This window comes from Triturus cristatus, chromosome 1_1, assembly GCF_964204655.1.
Source record: "Triturus cristatus chromosome 1_1, aTriCri1.1, whole genome shotgun sequence".
Taxonomy (NCBI): Eukaryota; Metazoa; Chordata; class Amphibia; order Caudata; family Salamandridae; genus Triturus; species Triturus cristatus.
The window spans coordinates 274372739-274383955 of record NC_140579.1 but is presented as its reverse complement, the minus strand read 5'-3'; positions in this window follow the sequence as shown (position 1 = coordinate 274383955).

Here is an 11217-nt window from a genome sequence, read left to right as displayed (position 1 = left end):
CTGCACCCACCCCTCACATGTGTCTGTCCACTGCTGGGAGTCCTCTGCACCCACCCCTCACATGTCTCTGTCCACTTCTGGGAGTCCTCTGCACCCACCCCTGACATGTGTCTGTCCACTGCTGGAGTCCTCTGCACCCACCCCTCACATGTCTCTGTCCACTGCTGGGAGTGATCTGCACCCACCCCTCACATGTCTCTGGGCACTGTTGGTATTCCTCTGCACCCACCCCTCACATGTCTCTGTCCACTGCTGGGAGTCCTCTGCACCCACCCCTCACATGTCTCTGTCCACTGCTGGGAGTCCTCTGCACCCATCCCTCACATCTCTCTGTCCACTGCTAGGAGTCCTCTGCACCCACCCCTCACATGTGTCTGTCCACTGCTGGGAGTCCTCTGCACCCACCCCTCACATGTGTCTGTCCACTGCTGGGAGTCCTCTGCACCCACCCCTCACATGTCTCTGTCCACTGCTAAAAGTGATATGCACCCACCCCTCATATGTCTGTCCACTGCTGGGAGTCCTCTGCACCCACCCCTCACATGTCTCTGTCCACTGTTGGGAGTCCTCTGCACCCACCCCTAACATGTGTCTGTCCACTGCTGGGAGTCCTCTGCACCCACCCCTCACATGTCTCTGTCCACTGCTGGGAGTGATATGCTCCCACCCCTCATATGTCTGGGCACTGCTGGGAGTGATCTGCACCCACCCCTCACATGTCTCTGTCCACTGCTGGGAGTCCTCTGCACCCACCCCTCACATGTGTCTGTCCACTGCTGGTAGTCCTCTGCACCAACCCCTCACATGTCTCTGTCCACTGCTGGGAGTGATATGCACCCACCCCTCATATGTCTGGGCACTACTGGGAGTGATCTGCACCCACCCCTTACATGTCTCTGGGCACTGCTGGTATTCATCTGCACCCACCCCTCACATGTCTCTGTCCACTGCTGGGAGTGATATGCACCCACCCCTCATATGTCTGTCCACTGCTGGGAGTCCTCTGCACCCACCCCTCACATGTGTCTGTCCACTGCTGGGAGTCCTCTGCACCCACCCCTCACATGTCTCTGTCCACAGCTGGGAGTCCTCTGCACCCACCCTCTCACATGTCTCTGTCCACTGCTGGGAGTCCTCTGCACCCACCCCTCACATGTGTCTGTCCACTGCTGGGAGTCCTCTGCACCCACCCCTCACATGTCTCTGTCCACTGCTGGGAGTGATATGCACCCACCCCTCAGATGTATGTCCACTGCTAGGAGTCCTCTGCACCCACGCCTCACATATCTCTGTCCACTGCTGGGAGTCCTCTGCACCCACCCCTCACATGTGTCTGTCCACTGCTGGGAGTCCTCTGCACCCACCCCTCACATGTCTCTGTCCACTGCTGGGAGTGATATGCACCCACCCCTCATATGTCTGGGCACTGCTTGGAGTGATCTGCACCCACCCCTCACATGTCTCTGGGCACTGCTGGTATTCCTTTGCACCCACCCCTCACATGTCTCTGTCCACTGCTGGGAGTCCTCTGCACCCACCCCTCACATGTCTCTGTCCACTGCTGGGAGTCCTATGCACCCACCCCTCACATGTCTCTGTCCACTGCTGGGAGTCCTCTGCACCCACCCCTCACATGTGTCTGTCCACTGCTGGGAGTAATATACACCCACCCCTCATTTGTCTGGGCACTGCTGGGAGTGATCTGCACCCACCCCTCACATGTCTCTGGGTACTGCTGGGAGTCCTCTGCACCCACCCCTCACATGTCTCTGTCCACTGCTGGGAGTCCTCTGCACCCACCCCTCATATGTCTCTGTCCACTGCTGGGAGTCCTCTGCACCCACCCCTCACATGTCTCTGTCCACTGCTGGGAGTCCTCTGCACCCACCCCTCACATGTGTCTGTCCACTGCTGGGAGTCCTCTTCACCCACCCCTCACATGTCTCTGTCCACTGCTGGGAGTGATATGCACCCACCCCTCATATGTCTGTCCACTGCTGGGAGTCCTCTTCACCCACCCCTCACATGTCTCTGTCCACTGCTGGGAGTCCTCTGCACCCACCCCTCACATGTGTCTGTCCACTGCTGGGAGTCCTCTGCACCAACCCCTCACATGTCTCTGTCCACTGCTGGGAGTGATATGCTCCCACCCCTCATATGTCTGGGCACTGCTGGGAGTGATCTGCACCCACCCCTCACATGTCTCTGTCCACTGCTGGGAGTCCTCTGCACCCACCCCTCACATGTGTCTGTCCACTGCTGGGAGTCCTCTGCACCCACCCCTCACATGTCTCTGTCCACTGCTGGGAGTGATATGAACCCACCCCTCATATGTCTGGGCACTACTGGGAGTGATCTGCACCCACCCCTTACATGTCTCTGGGCACTGCTGGGAGTCCTCTGCACCCACCCCTCACATGTCTCTGTCCACTGCTGGGAGTCCTCTGCACCCACCCCTCACATGTCTCTGTCCACTGCTGGGAGTCCTATGCACCCACCCCTCACATGTCTCTGTCCACTGCTGGGAGTCCTCTGCACCCACCCCTCACATGTGTCTGTCAACTGCTGGGAGTCCTCTGAACCCACCCCTCACATATCTCTGTCCACTGCTGGGAGTAATATACACCCACCCCTCATTTGTCTGGGCACTGCTGGGAGTGATCTGCACCCACCCCTCACATGTCTCTGGGTACTGCTGGGAGTCCTCTGCACCCACCCTTTCACATGTCTCTGTCCACTGCTGGGAGTCCTCTGCACCCACCCCTCACATGTCTCTGTCCACTGCTGGGAGTCCTCTGCACCCACCCCTGACATGTGTCTGTCCACTGCTGGGAGTCCTCTGCACCCACCCCTCACATGTCTCTGTCCACTGCTGGGAGTGATATGCACCCACCCCTCATATGTCTGTCCACTGCTGGGAGTCCTCTTCACCCACCGCTCACATGTCTCTGTCCACTGCGGGGAGTGATATGCACCCACCCATCATATGTCTGTCCACTGATGGGAGTCCTCTGCACCCACCCCTCACATGTCTCTGTCCACTGCTGGGAATCCTCTGCACCCACCCCTCACACGTGTCTGTCCACTGCTGGGAGCCCTCTGCACCCACCCCTCACATGTCTCTGTCCACTGATGGGAGTCCTCTGCACCCACCCCTCACATGTCTCTGTCCACTGCTGGGAGTCCTCTGCACCCACCCCTCACATGTGTCTGTCCACTGCTGGGAGTCCTCTGCACCCCCCCTCACATGTCTCTGGCCACTGCTGGGAGTGATATGCACCCACCCCTCATATGTCTGTCCACTGCTGGGAGTCCTCTGCACCCACCCCTCACATGTCTCTGTCCACTGCTGGGAGTCCTCTGCACCCACCCCTGACATGTGTCTGTCCACTGCTGGGAGTCCTCTGCACCCACCCCTCACATGTCTCTGTCCACTGCTGGGAGTGATATGGACCCACCCCTCATATGTCTCTGGGCACTGTTGGTATTCCTCTGCACCCACCCCTCACATGTCTCTGTCCACTGCTGGGAGTCCTCTGCACCCACCCCTCACATGTCTCTGTCCACTGCTGGGAGTCCTCTGCACCCATCCCTCACATCTCTCTGTCCACTGCTAGGAGTCCTCTGCACCCTACCCCTCACATGTGTCTGTCCACTGCTGGGAGTCCTCTGCACCCACCCCTCACATGTGTCTGTCCACTGCTGGGAGTCCTCTGCACCCACCCCTCACATGTCTCTGTCCACTTCTGGGAGTCCTCTGCACCCACCCCTGACATGTGTCTGTCCACTGCTGGAGTCCTCTGCACCCACCCCTCACATGTCTCTTTCCACTGCTGGGAGTGATCTGCACCCACCCCTCACATGTCTCTGGGCACTGTTGGTATTCCTCTGCACCCACCCCTCACATGTCTCTGTCCACTGCTGGGAGTCCTCTGCACCCACCCCTCACATGTCTCTGTCCACTGCTGGGAGTCCTCTGCACCCATCCCTCACATCTCTCTGTCCACTGCTAGGAGTCCTCTGCACCCACCGCTCACATGTGTCTCTCCACTGCTGAGAGTCCTCTGCACCCACCCCTCACATGTGTCTGTCCACTGCTGGGAGTCCTCTGCACCCACCCCTCACATGTCTCTGTCCACTGCTGGAAGTGATATGCACCCACCCCTCATATGTCTGTCCACTGCTGGGAGTCCTCTGCACCCACCCCTCACATGTCTCTGTTCACTGTTGGGAGTCCTCTGCACCCACCCCTCACATGTGTCTGTCCACTGCTGGGAGTCCTCTGCACCCACCCCTCACATGTCTCTGTCCACTGCTGGGAGTGATATGCTCCCACCCCTCATATGTCGGGGCACTGCTGGGAGTGATCTGCACCCACCCCTCACATGTCTCTGTCCACTGCTGGGAGTCCTCTGCACCCACCCCTCACATGTGTCTGTCCACTGCTGGGAGTCCTCTGCACCCACCCCTCACATGTCTCTGTCCACTGCTGGGAGTGATATGCACCCACCCCTCATATGTCTGGGCACTACTGGGAGTGATCTGCACCCACCCCTTACATGTCTCTGGGCACTGCTGGTATTCATCTGCACCCACCCCTCACATGTCTCTGTCCACTGCTGGGAGTCCTCTGCACCCACCCCTCACATGTCTCTGTCCACTGCTGGGAGTCTTTGCACCCACCCCTCACATGTCTGGGCAGTGCTGGGAGTGATCTGCACCCACCCCTCACATGTCTCTGGGCACTGCTGGTATTCCTCTGCACCCACCCCTCACATGTCTCTGTCCACTGCTGGGAGTCCTCTGCACCCACCCCTCACATGTCTCTGTCCACTGCTGGGAGTCCTCTGCACCCACCCCTCAAATGTCTCTGTCCACTGTTGGGAGTCCTCTGCACCCACCCCTCACATGTGTCTGTCAACTGCTGGGAGTCCTCTGAACCCACCCCTCACATATCTCTGTCCACTGCTGGGAGTAATATACAACCACCCCTCATTTGTCTGGGCACTGCGGGGAGTGATCTGCACCCACCCCTCACATGTCTCTGGGTACTGCTGGGAGTCCTCTGCACCCACCCCTGACATGTGTCTGTCCACTGCTGGGAGTCCTCTGCACCCACCCCTCACATGTCTCTGTCCACTGCTGGGAGTGATATGCACCCACCCCTCATATGTCTGTCCACTGCTGGGAGTCCTCTTCACCCACCCCTCAAATGTCTCTGTCCACTGCGGGGAGTGATATGCACCCACCCTCATATGTTTCTCCACTGCTGGGAGTCCTCTGCACCCACCCCTCACATGTCTCTGTCCACTGCTGGGAGTCCTCTGCACCCACCCCTCACATGTGTCTGTCCACTGCTGGGAGTCCTCTGCACCCACCCCTCACATGTCTCTGTCCACAGCTGGGAGTCCTCTGCACCCACCCCTCACATGTCTCTGTCCACTGCTGGGAGTCCTCTGCACCCACCCCTCACATGTGTCTGTCCACTGCTGGGAGTCCTCTGCACCCCCCTCACATGTCTCTGGCCACTGCTGGGAGTGATATGCACCCACCCCTCATATGTCTGTCCACTGCTGGAAGTCCTCTGCACCCACTCCTCACATGTCTCTGTTCTCTGCTGGGAGTGATATGCACCCACCCCTCAGATGTATGTCCACTGCTAGGAGTCCTCTGCACCCACGCCTCACATGTCTCTGTCCACTGCTGGGAGTCCTCTGCACCCACCCCTCACATGTGTCTGTCCACTGCTGGGAGTCCTCTGCACCCACCCCTCACATGTCTCTGTCCACTGCTGGGAGTGATATGCACCCACCCCTCATATGTCTGGGCACTGCTGGGAGTGATCTGCACCCACCCCTCACATGTCTCTGGGCACTGCTGGTATTCCTCTGCACCCACCCCTCACATGTCTCTGTCCACTGCTGGGAGTCCTCTGCACCCACCCCTCACATGTCTCTGTCCACTGCTGGGAGTCCTATGCACCCACCCCTCACATGTCTCTGTCCACTGCTGGGAGTCCTCTGCACCCACCCCTCACATGTGTCTGTCAACTGCTGGGAGTCCTCTGAACCCACCCCTCACATATCTCTGTCCACTGCTGGGAGTAATATACACCCACCCCTAATTTGTCTGGGCACTGCTGGGAGTGATCTGCACCCACCCCTCACATGTCTCTGGGTACTGCTGGGAGTCCTCTGCACCCACCCCTCACATGTCTCTGTCCACTGCTGGGAGTGATATGCACCCACCCCTCATATGTCTGTCCACTGCTGGGAGTCCTCTTCACCCACCCCTCAAATGTCTCTGTCCACTGCGGGGAGTGATATGCACCCACCCTCATATGTTTCTCCACTGCTGGGAGTCCTCTGCACCCACCCCTCACATGTCTCTGTCCACTGCTGGGAGTCCTCTGCACCCACCCCTCACATGTGTCTGTCCACTGCTGGGAGTCCTCTGCACCCACCCCTCACATGTCTCTGTCCACAGCTGGGAGTCCTCTGCACCCACCCCTCACATGTCTCTGTCCACTGCTGGGAGTCCTCTGCACCCACCCCTCACATGTGTCTGTCCACTGCTGGGAGTCCTCTGCACCCCCCTCACATGTCTCTGGCCACTGCTGGGAGTGATATGCACCCACCCCTCATATGTCTGTCCACTGCTGGAAGTCCTCTGCACCCACTCCTCACATGTCTCTGTTCTCTGCTGGGAGTGATATGCACCCACCCCTCAGATGTATGTCCACTGCTAGGAGTCCTCTGCACCCACGCCTCACATGCCTCTGTCCACTGCTGGGAGTCCTCTGCACCCACCCCTCACATGTGTTTGTCCACTGCTGGGAGTCCTCTGCACCCACCCCTCACATGTGTCTGTCCACTGCTGGGAGTGATATGCACCCACCCCTCATATGTCTGGGCACTGCTGGGAGTGATCAGCACCCACCCCTCACATGTCTCTGGGCACTGCTGGTATTCCTCTGCACCCACCCCTCACATGTCTCTGTCCACTGCTGGGAGTCCTCTGCACCCACCCCTCACATGTCTCTGTCCACTGCTGGGAGTCCTATGCACCCACCCCTCACATGTCTCTGTCCACTGCTGGGAGTCCTCTGCACCCACCCCTCACATGTGTCTGTCAACTGCTGGGAGTCCTCTGAACCCACCCCTCACATATCTCTGTCCACTGCTGGGAGTAATATACACCCACCCCTAATTTGTCTGGGCACTGCTGGGAGTGATCTGCACCCACCCCTCACATGTCTCTGGGTACTGCTGGGAGTCCTCTGCACCCACCCCTCACATGTCTCTGTCCACTGCTGGGAGTCCTCTGCACCCACCCCTCACATGTCTCTGTCCACTGCTGGGAGTCCTCTGCACCCACCCCTGACATGTGTCTGTCCACTGCTGGGAGTCCTCTGCACCCACCCCTCACATGTCTCTGTCCACTGCTGGGAGTGATATGCACCCACCCCTCATATGTCTGTCCACTGCTGGGAGTCCTCTTCACCCACCCCTGACATGTGTCTGTCCACTGCCGGGAGTCCTCTGCACCCACCCCTCACATGTCTCTGTCCACTGCTGGGAGTGATATGCACCCACCCCTCATATGTCTGTCCACTGCTGGGAGTCCTCTTCACCCACCCCTCAAATGTCTCTGTCCACTGCGGGGAGTGATATGCACCCACCCTCATATGTCTCTCCACTGCTGGGAGTCCTCTGCACCCACCCCTCACATGTCTCTGTCCACTGCTGGGAGTCCTCTGCACCCACCCCTCACATGTGTCTGTCCACTGCTGGGAGTCCTCTGCACCCACCCCTCACATGTCTCTGTCCACAGCTGGGAGTCCTCTGCACCCACCCCTCACATGTCTCTGTCCACTGCTGGGAGTCCTCTGCACCCACCCCTCACATGTGTCTGTCCACTGCTGGGAGTCCTCTGCACCCCCCTCACATGTCTCTGGCCACTGCTGGGAGTGATATGCACCCACCCCTCATATGTCTGTCCACTGCTGGGAGTCCTCTGCACCCACCCCTCACATGTCTCTGTTCTCTGCTGGGAGTGATATGCACCCACCCCTCAGATGTATGTCCACTGCTAGGAGTCCTCTGCACCCACGCCTCACATGTCTCTGTCCACTGCTGGCAGTCCTCTGCACCCACCCCTCACATGTGTCTGTCCACTGCTGGGAGTCCTCTGCACCCGCCCCTCACATGTCTCTGTCCACTGCTGGGAATGATATGCACCCACCCCTCATATGTCTGGGCACTGCTGGGAGTGATCTGCACCCACCCCTTACATGTCTCTGGGAACTGCTGGTATTCCTCTGCACCCACCCCTCACATGTCTCTGTCCACTGCTGGGAGTCCTCTGCACCCACCCCTCACATGTCTCTGTCCACTGCTGGGAGTCCTATGCACCCACCCCTCACATGTCTCTGTCCACTGCTGGGAGTCCTCTGCACCCACCCCTCACATGTGTCTGTCAACTGCTGGGAGTCCTCTGAACCCACCCCTCACATATCTCTGTCCACTGCTGGGAGTAATATACACCCACCCCTCATTTGTCTGGGCACTGCTGGGAGTGATCTGCACCCACCCCTCACATGTCTCTGGGTACTGCTGGGAGTCCTCTGCACCCACCCCTCACATGTCTCTGTCCACTGCTGGGAGTCCTCTGCACCCACCCCTCACATGTCTCTGTCCACTGCTGGGAGTCCTCTGCACCCACCCCTGACATGTGTCTGTCCACTGCTGGGAGTCCTCTGCACCCACCCCTCACATGTCTCTGTCCACTGCTGGGAGTGATATGCACCCACCCCTCATATGTCTGTCCACTGCTGGGAGTCCTCTTCACCCACCGCTCACATGTCTCTGTCCACTGCGGGGAGTGATATGCACCCACCCCTCATATGTCTGTCCACTGATGGGAGTCCTCTGCACCCACCCCTCACATGTCTCTGTCCACTGCTGGGAATCCTCTGCACCCACCCCTCACATGTGTCTGTCCACTGCTGGGAGCCCTCTGCACCCACCCCTCACATGTCTCTGTCCACAGCTGGGAGTCCTCTGCACCCACCCCTCACATGTCTCTGTCCACTGCTGGGAGTCCTCTGCACCCACCCCTCACATGTGTCTGTCCACTGCTGGGAGTCCTCTGCACCCCCCCTCACATGTCTCTGGCCACTGCTGGGAGTGATATGCACCCACCCCTCATATGTCTGTCCACTACTGGGAGTCCTCTGCACCCACCCCTCACATGTCTCTGTTCTCTGCTGGGAGTGATATGCACCCACCCCTCATATGTCTGTCCACTGCTGGGAGTCCTCTGCACCCACGCCTCACATGTCTCTGTCCACTGCTGGGAGTCCTCTGCACCCACCCCTCACATGTGTCTGTCCACTGCTGGTATTCCTCTGCACCCACCCCTCACATGTCTCTGTCCACTGCTGGGAGTGATCTGCACCCACCCCTCACATGTCTCTGGGCACTGCTGGTATTCCTCTGCACCCACCCCTCACATGTCTCTGTCCACTGCTGGGAGTCCTCTGCACCCACCCCTCACATGTCTCTGTCCACTGCTGGGAGTCCTCTGCACCCACCCCTCACATGTCTCTGTCCACTGCTGGGAGTGATATGCACCCACCTCTCATATGTCTGTCCACTGCTGGGAGTCCTCTGCACCCACCCCTCACATGTCTCTGTCCACTGCTGGGAGTGATATGCACCCACCCCTCATATGTCTGTCCACTGCTGGGAGTCCTCTGCACCCACCCCTCACATGTGTCTGTCCACTGCTGGGAGTCCTCTGCACCCACCCCTCACATGTCTCTGTCCACTTCTGGGAGTCCTCTGCACCCACCCCTGACATGTGTCTGTCCACTGCTGGAGTCCTCTGCACCCACCCCTCACATGTCTCTTTCCACTGCTGGGAGTGATCTGCACCCACCCCTCACATGTCTCTGGGCACTGTTGGTATTCCTCTGCACCCACCCCTCACATGTCTCTGTCCACTGCTGGGAGTCCTCTGCACCCACCCCTCACATGTCTCTGTCCACTGCTGGGAGTCCTCTGCACCCATCCCTCACATCTCTCTGTCCACTGCTAGGAGTCCTCTGCACCCACCGCTCACATGTGTCTCTCCACTGCTGAGAGTCCTCTGCACCCACCCCTCACATGTGTCTGTCCACTGCTGGGAGTCCTCTGCACCCACCCCTCACATGTCTCTGTCCACTGCTGGAAGTGATATGCACCCACCCCTCATATGTCTGTCCACTGCTGGGAGTCCTCTGCACCCACCCCTCACATGTCTCTGTTCACTGTTGGGAGTCCTCTGCACCCACCCCTCACATGTGTCTGTCCACTGCTGGGAGTCCTCTGCACCCACCCCTCACATGTCTCTGTCCACTGCTGGGAGTGATATGCTCCCACCCCTCATATGTCGGGGCACTGCTGGGAGTGATCTGCACCCACCCCTCACATGTCTCTGTCCACTGCTGGGAGTCCTCTGCACCCACCCCTCACATGTGTCTGTCCACTGCTGGGAGTCCTCTGCACCCACCCCTCACATGTCTCTGTCCACTGCTGGGAGTGATATGCACCCACCCCTCATATGTCTGGGCACTACTGGGAGTGATCTGCACCCACCCCTTACATGTCTCTGGGCACTGCTGGTATTCATCTGCACCCACCCCTCACATGTCTCTGTCCACTGCTGGGAGTCCTCTGCACCCACCCCTCACATGTCTCTGTCCACTGCTGGGAGTCTTTGCACCCACCCCTCACATGTCTGGGCAGTGCTGGGAGTGATCTGCACCCACCCCTCACATGTCTCTGGGCACTGCTGGTATTCCTCTGCACCCACCCCTCACATGTCTCTGTCCACTGCTGGGAGTCCTCTGCACCCACCCCTCACATGTCTCTGTCCACTGCTGGGAGTCCTCTGCACCCACCCCTCAAATGTCTCTGTCCACTGTTGGGAGTCCTCTGCACCCACCCCTCACATGTGTCTGTCAACTGCTGGGAGTCCTCTGAACCCACCCCTCACATATCTCTGTCCACTGCTGGGAGTAATATACAACCACCCCTCATTTGTCTGGGCACTGCGGGGAGTGATCTGCACCCACCCCTCACATGTCTCTGGGTACTGCTGGGAGTCCTCTGCACCCACCCCTGACATGTGTCTGTCCACTGCTGGGAGTCCTCTGCACCCACCCCTCACATG